This window comes from Cynara cardunculus, assembly GCF_001531365.2.
Source record: "Cynara cardunculus var. scolymus isolate 2C chromosome LG 8, CcrdV1, whole genome shotgun sequence".
Classification (NCBI taxonomy): Eukaryota; Viridiplantae; Streptophyta; class Magnoliopsida; order Asterales; family Asteraceae; genus Cynara; species Cynara cardunculus.
The window spans coordinates 16,707,207-16,715,688 of NC_037535.1; the positions used below are offsets into that span (position 1 = coordinate 16,707,207).

The 8,482-nt window shown below is 34.1% G+C and overlaps 1 pseudogene; it reads left to right on the forward strand.

Annotated features, from left to right (window-relative positions):
• The first annotated feature begins 2,492 nt into the window (after positions 1-2,492).
• Positions 2,493-2,645, forward strand: LOC112517529 (annotated as a pseudogene).
• Positions 2,646-8,482: the final 5,837 nt, after the last annotated feature.

Below are 8,482 nucleotides of genomic sequence, written 5' to 3' on the forward strand. Positions count from 1 at the left end.
TATATATATATATATATATATAGGGGCTTAATCAAATGAAAACTGTTTTGTTTGTGGTAACCATGAGATCCATTCTCAACCAATCATTTTAATATATTAATTATTCTTTTTAAATTAATGTAAAAGGACATGTTAGTAAATTATAAATTTAGATTAAATATTTATTTATTAATTCCATACGTTTCAAACTTCTAATTAATTTTGATTTTACATTCCAAAATTACCACATGAAACCACAATTTTTTTTACCACAATGTAACACAACATCTTGTGTCACCTAATACACTATTGGTATTGTAGCATCTTGTCCCGCATCATTAACTATTGAAATTTGCAGCCCTCACCTCTAATGTTGCATCCATGTTTTTTCTTCCTATTAAAGACAATGTATCATCTTAGAAGCAATATGTCTATTTAAAGCTGACACAAATGCATGAAAGAAAATGGAAATAAATCTAAGCTAATATCATATAAATCCCCATTGAGAGTGTGTTGAAGGATGTCAAAATTACCACATGAAACCACAATCTTTTGGGTAGCACATGAAACCACAATCTTTTTTTACCACAATGTAACACAACATGTTTAACCAAAGCCTACAAATTGTTTTCCACCTCTTCTCGCACAACCAACAAGATCTTTTGTGTTTTTGTTTTGATTTGATGAAATGTAATTTTAAATGATTAACGAATTTCTAGGGCGCTCAAAATAGTCTCATTAAATTAAATTTTTTTTTGACCCTTTTGCCCTTATTTACATACTCACATTAAATATTTGAGAGTTATTTTTTGAATTTCAGTAATTAATTTTTCTTTTATTTTCAACAATTGATTGTTAATTTATGTGGTTGAGATTGGATCTCACGGTTACCACAAACAACTTAGTTGTTACTTGAATAGGCTCCCATATATATATATATATGTGTGTGTGTGTGTGTGTGTATATATATATATATGTATGCATATATATATGTGGAGGAGCGATCAAGTGAAAACCACTCCAATTTGTAAAAACCGTAAAAACTACTCTCATCCGTCGATTTCATTATTTAATCTTATGAAATTTTTTCATGAAATTGTTTAATCTTGTGAAATTGTTTCATATAATACTTTTTTTGATGAAGTTGTTTCATATATGATTATGAAATTGTTTCATATACTACTTAATAAAATTTTAATGAAACTGTTTCATGATTTCTCTAAAATTAAAATAATGAAGATGATAATATCCATGATTAACAGCCTCCACAATAAAAATGATTAATCAATTTCTCATAATTACAAAAAAATGAACAAAATGAAAAATTATGATTGGTAGAATGAGGTTTTTACGGTTTTTACAAATTGAGTGGTTTTCATTTGATCGCTCCCCTACATGTGTGTGTGTGTGTATATATATATATATAAATAAAAGGGGGCAAATTAAATAGAAACCACATATATGTTAGAAACTCTATGAACCATTATAATCCACTCATATTTAACTTCCATAATTATCTTTATTATAATATCAATCATTTCGTTAAAGGACTCATTTTTTGTTTTGCTTTTGAAACAACAACATTGTTGTTTCACCAATGAAACAAATGAAACAACAACTGTCTTGATCTACTTTTATAATATCGTGTTCTGTTGTTTCATCAATGAAACATATGAGGTTGGTATGCTTTTGAATATAGTGTCATTTCACCAACGAAATAGTACACCAATCAAGTGATTTCAAATGGGGAAAATGAGTTTTTTGAAGCGATTGATAAAATACTTAAGATAATTATAGAAGTTATATACATGTGGTATAAATTGGTTCATAGAGTTTCTAACATCAAAGGTTTCTATATGATATGTACCAATATATGTTTACACTAATGCATAATCTCTCATAGTTGTTCTTATCAATATACACATTCGCGGGAATGATTCGATTAGATAATTTATTCAGCACACCACATAAACAACAATTTAGCTAAATTAGGCATGGTGATTTGCCCTGACCTGCTGAACCAGTTCACTGGCTCCATTTGGAGCCCGAGATTGGAGAACATGGAATTTCTGACATGTTGAAAAATAGTGTAAGAGAATACATCCCCATATGTATATATTAGTTTAAAAATATATTTGTCATATATATATATATATGTTATCTTGAGATCCCAATGACAAAGCTTTTTGGCCATGTTTGTATTCAGCTTGTCGGCTGATTTGCAATTGTATAAACCAAAAAATAATTTTAAGGGAGGCTGAAAAGCAAATGCCTTTTGATTTGAATTATCGATTTTAGAATCGTGTTGCATCGTGCAGGTACATAACTAGTTTGTTTAATAAAAACATTTATGAAAATCTATGAAAACAAAATAATAATGAGGAACTGTAAGGATATGTTATAGAAAGATGGATATTAAAAGATTTTGTTATTAGTCCCATTTGGATGGGCAATGTGAGGCTATTGAAAGAGTGATTAAAATAAAATGAAAGAGACGAGGGAGGGAGAAAAGCATCTTTCTGCTTGGGGCAATGACGCAGCTAATGAGGTAATAACCGAGGTGCGTCAATTGCTAGTTGAAAACTATTTCAAAACCCCCTCCTCAGCCTTGGGTATTTCCCTTGGCCGTCGAGAATTTCTGGAAGGGTTCCTTTGTGGGAATAATCCTACAACTTTCTTAGTTTACAAACTTTTACTTATCTGTTTTTTCTTTCGCATCATTGTTTTGAAATCTTCGTTAAAATTATGGTTTTTTCTTGTATTATATATATATATATATATATATCCATTATAATGTGATCCCATTTCCATATAGAAATCTCCAAAGATTGAAGATTTCCATAAGGCTTTTGATGTTCAATCTTAACTTGTAGGCACGTTATACATTGTTCCACATACCAAGCGCATTAGTTAGACCGAAGGGCATAACTAAAAATTCATGATGCCCGTACCTAGTTCGGAAAGCTGTCGTAGCAATGTCTTCCTCCTTGACTTTAAGCTGATGATATCCTGATCTTAAGTCGATCTTTGAGAAATAGCTTGCCCCCATCAGTTGATCAAACAAGTCATCAATCCTTGACAAATGATATTTATTCTTGATTGTCAACTTATTCAATTTCCAATAGTCTATACACATTTGCATAGACCCATCTTTCTTCTTAACAAAAAGAACCGAAGCACCCAAGGGTGAAGTGCTGGGTTGAATGAATCTTTTATCATGCAGATCCTTTAACTGAGTAAGCAGTTCTTTTAATTCTGATGGAGCCAACCGGTACAACGCCTTGGCTACTAATGCTGCCCCAGGTAAGAGATCAATTCTGAATTCAATAACTCTATTTGGTGGTAAACCAGACAAGTCCTCTGGAAAGGCTTCTGGGTATTCACTAACAATTGGAATCAATTCTTGATTTCCTTTCTCTTTCTTTGCGTCAATAACATATGCCAAACATCCCTGACACTTCTTTCGAATACATTTTCGGTCTTTTAACACAGACAAAAGGTTAGTACGATGATTTTGACGATCACCATAGATAACAACTGACCCTCTGTCTGGCAAGATAATTCTGATCATTTTCTTATTGCAAACAATACTGGTCTGATGTTCTGCAAACCAATCCATACCTACTACTACATCAAACTCTTTCATCGGCATTGGAAACAATCGAATTGGTAACTCACACCCCTCAATAACAATAACGCAATTATTGAATACACTAGTAATAGATTCTTGACTATTAGTAGTGTCAACTACTAATTCATCGTCAAGTAGCACATGATTCAAACATGCAAATTGAGCAAATGATGGTGATACAAACGAAAAGTTTGCACCTGAATCAAACAACACCTTAGCACGTATAGACCTCAGAAGGAAGGTACCTGTTACCACATCTGGCGCGGCCTCTGCCTATATCTTTGTCATCTTGAAGGACCGACCCCGCGCCCCTCCTTGTCCTCCTTTGGATACATTGGTTCTTCCACGAGTACCATATATATTACTCCCCATAGTCAACTGTGGAGTTCTCAACAACGGACAGTTGGGTCGAATATGATATGGGGAATTGCAATTAAAACATATTCTGTTGGCTGGGCAGCTTCTGGACAAATGGTCTGCCTCACCACATTTGTAACATTTTCTCGTGTCCTCTTTACAGTCCCCTTGATGAACCTGTCGACACCGAGCACAAACTTTATCACCGACCTTTTGTTCAGTTTTATTATCATATTTCACCGATTTTGACCCTCGAAAAATAGACGAAGGTCATTCCCATTTCCTTTTCTAAACAACCTTACCCTTTGTCTGCTGGTTCTTATTTCGATCAATCACTTCTGCCGCGTTCACAGTTAGTGAAAAGGTAGTGGGGTTCATGGCGATCACAAATTCACGGATCGAAGGTTTTAAACCCCAAATATATATTTTCCATCTTTTTGGATTCTGACGAGATGTAATGTTCAGCAAATCGGGAATACTCAATGAACTTTTTAGTATACTCCCGAGCAGTTCCATTACCCTGTTACAACTTCAGAAAATCTTCCTCCATTTGTCTTACAGCCGTCTTGGGACAGAACTGATGTTTAAATCCGTTCACAAATTCTGCCCAAGATAACATTTGTAAGACATCTGTTCTGGCCAAAGACTCTATTTCCCACCAAAACAGAGCATTAGACTTTAATACGGATACAACAAATCGAACTTTATCTGCTTTTGAACACCTAATGGTGTTAAACACATATTCGATTTCCTTGATCCAGCACATAGCCTTAACTGGATCTCTTTCTCCAGAGAAGGTTGGCGGTTTACAAGTTAAAAACATCTTAATGTCTCCCTCCTTGTTGTGAGCAATTGGAACAAAGGGATGCACTTCCACTCTTTCCGTTTCAACCCTGGTTGGTATCCCCATGATAGATGTCAAGGTTTCCCTTAACTTTCTCATTTCTTCTGCCAGCATATCTCTTGTTATATATTCTGGATGTGGCACCTGTTCTTCATGAACATTTCTCAGAGTGAGATTCTTCATGCTCAGAATGTGTCTCAGCCTGACCCATTCCTTGTGCCTGATTTCTTTCTCTGCCCCTTCCCATGGTTCTTCCCCGACTTCTATTTCCAGAAGTACTTGTTGGAAGATTTATAGGTGATTCCTCTCTTTCCTCAGACTCAAGACGAGCAATTCTCTCAGATCTCCACGTTCGGCTAGATATATGTAGATTTCAATGTTAATGATCACGTATTCACATTCCCAAATATAATGAAGTATTTGAGTCCAAATATACCTATAAATTCATAATTACACTGGCCAGATGTAATTAAAATTTACCTAACACACTATTCATTTAACTCATCATATTTATTTCCAATGGTGCTAACTATGTCCGGGAACCCTAACATGCAATGAAATAGTTTAAGTCTAGGTATCATGATTTAAATACCTAAATACCTTAAACTCAGGCTCTGATACCACTTTCTGTAACACCTCATACCACACATTACACATAACACATACTTCATTTACAAGAAATACATGCTTATACACCATTTAGGTCCCATAGTATAAGAATTTACCATACTGAAGACATGGTCCAAAAATTCAAAATACATTTCTTGTACTAATCAACATTCATCTACCAAAAACTATATGAATCATGGTCAAATCTTTATATAGATATGCATATAGGAAAATATTGCATTTTCCCCTTCCCCTTACCATCAGCAATTCCTGCAATACATATTTAAAATCACAAAAATGAGGGTTAGACCGGAAGGTTTAGTGAGATCCCTTTTTCTATGTCATTGTAGGGTGAAGATAAACCAAACATTATTTAAAATCAACTTTTCATATAAAACAAATATATGAACATATATTCCATGATACCAATTTCCAAAGCCAATCATTTGGCTTTATAAACAACATTTTCAAACTAACTAGGTTAGAATTTTCCAAATTCACATAATACTACTTTAAACCTTTTTAATCAGAAATAAGGTTTACTCAAAGTTTCAAGTCATGAACCTGTTATCATCTTCTCAATAATATCCAGACTACGATTTCCAATAAGAACCATAATCCTAAATATTTAAATCACAAAGAAATAAAAACTCAAAATTACAGTAATCTTAAAGGATTTAATAGTTTGAGTTATATCACATATCACACACATACAAATGTCACCTTTATATCCAAAAGTACACCTCTCCTTGATATGTCGCCCTTATCCCATGGTACACCTCTCCTTGATATGCCATCTTTATCCCATGGTACATCTCTCCTTGATATGCCACCCTTATTTCCTCATTAAGACTTTTACAAAATATTTCCAATTCGAACAGACCCGAAGTCATAAATGTCCTAATGAAATATCATTAATTCAAAATCATCTTTATAAAACTTCTCATTCTTTATTATATTAAAAAGAATGTCACAATGATGATTTATTTGATCAAATACCTTAGTTAAAATACAAATCCGGTCAACCTTAAAATTTTGGTCAACATAGACTTGGCCGGACTTCATCTCCGGTCAAGTCTTGGCCGGACTAACAATTCAGACAACATGTCCAACTTTTAGCCGAATTACAAATCTGGATAACATTAAGATAACCCGGTCAAACTTTGGCTGGTTTACATAAACATTTCCAAACACTTTTAAATTCGATCATCACACAAACGGATTACACAACTCCGTTCAAAGCCTTGGCCGGTTTATGAATAAACCGGAAAACATATTAATTGGTTATATCTAATCCAAACAGCATTTGATCGTATTCCTACTTCGTTTAAAACATTTATCCGGTTTACAAAGTTAGAATCTCATCAAGATACTAGTCCGATCACCACTATGATCGATTTCCTCTAATTCAGATAACACTGTGTCCGGTTTATAACAAACCCGGACAACATGTGTCCGATTTATAATCAAGTACGAGTGATAGTTCATAACACAATTCAATATTCAATTTAACTGGATTACCATCCAAAATGGAAGAAAAATGATAGAATTTACTCACCTTATGCAATTCTTTTGAAAATTAGATGAATCCAACTTCTTGATCCCAGTCAAAACCAATCCGGATAGACCTCTTCTCAATTCACTCTCAGATTTCAAAAATGGCAAGAAGAGTTGTTTGAAGTGTTACCTCACATATATATACCCTTCCAAAAGTGGAAAGCGACTACCACATGTAACCTATCTAAAAAAACCATACCCCATGCATGAACCAATCTTCATGAACACATAAAATATATATTTCATTTATGCATTTCTTCAAATAACTATTCATGCATGCACATACATATAATCATGCATATATTTTCACAAAATGCATACATTCTCATGCATAATAATTCATATACTCGCACGATCAAATATAATATTTTATCATGTTTTCACGTAATCATATAACAAATAATCATGTATTAATTACCTCGGGTGATAACCAAGACCCGATTATCATATTATCCATCCCTTGAAAGAATTCTGTCCCAGAATTCCTTTAGTCAAAGAGCCATGGATATTTTATTTTCATTTTTTATTCTAGTTCCTAAGTTGCCTCTGATCCCTTATGAAACTGCCACTGTACTTTAACCAAACTGATTTCTTTGTTTCTCAACACCCTGATCTTTCGGTCAATCACAGCTTCTGGTGTCTCCACAAAGTTTAGTTTACTGTCTAGTTTAACTTCTTGAAGCGGTACAACTAGACTTGAATCAGCTAAACATTTTCGCAAGTTTGATACATAAAAGTGTTGTGGATCAGACTAAGCTCTTCCAGTAGTTTTAACTGATAGGCCACTGGCCCAATTCATTTACAAATTCTAAACGGCCCAACATACCTCGGACTAAGCTTATCTTTCTTTCCAAATCTGACAACACCTTTCCATGGATAAACTTTTAACATCACAAAATCGCCCACACAAAATTCAATCGGCTTCCAATGACACAAGTTCTCAACATGTCTTCGAGAGTCTGGATGGTTCTTTCACTTTACCAGTCAGTGTGCGGATGATATGTTGTACTTAATCGGATTTCAGACCCTAGAGCTTTTTGCAAACTTTCCCAAAACCTTGAGGTGAAGCGGCAATCTCTATCAGAGATGATAGATAGTAGAACATCGTGCCTGGTTACAATTTCTTTGATATGTATATGTGCCAACTTTTCTAAAAAGTAGCTCTCTCTTATAGGTAGAGATTGCGCATATTTAGATAAGCGGTCAACTATTACCCAGATGGCGTCATACCCTTTTGGATTGAGGTAATTTCATGACAAAATCCATTGTAATGTGATCCCATTTCCATACAGGAATCCCAAAGATTGAAGATTTCCATAAGATTGAAGATTTCCATAATGCTTTGACGTAATCATATAACAAATAATCATGTATTAATTACTTCGGGTGATAACCAAGACCCGGTTATCACATAGATAGATAGATATATAGATAGATACGTAGGTAGGTAGGTAGATAGATAGGTAGGTATGTAGGGTAGGTGCGTAGGTGGGTAGGGTAGGTAG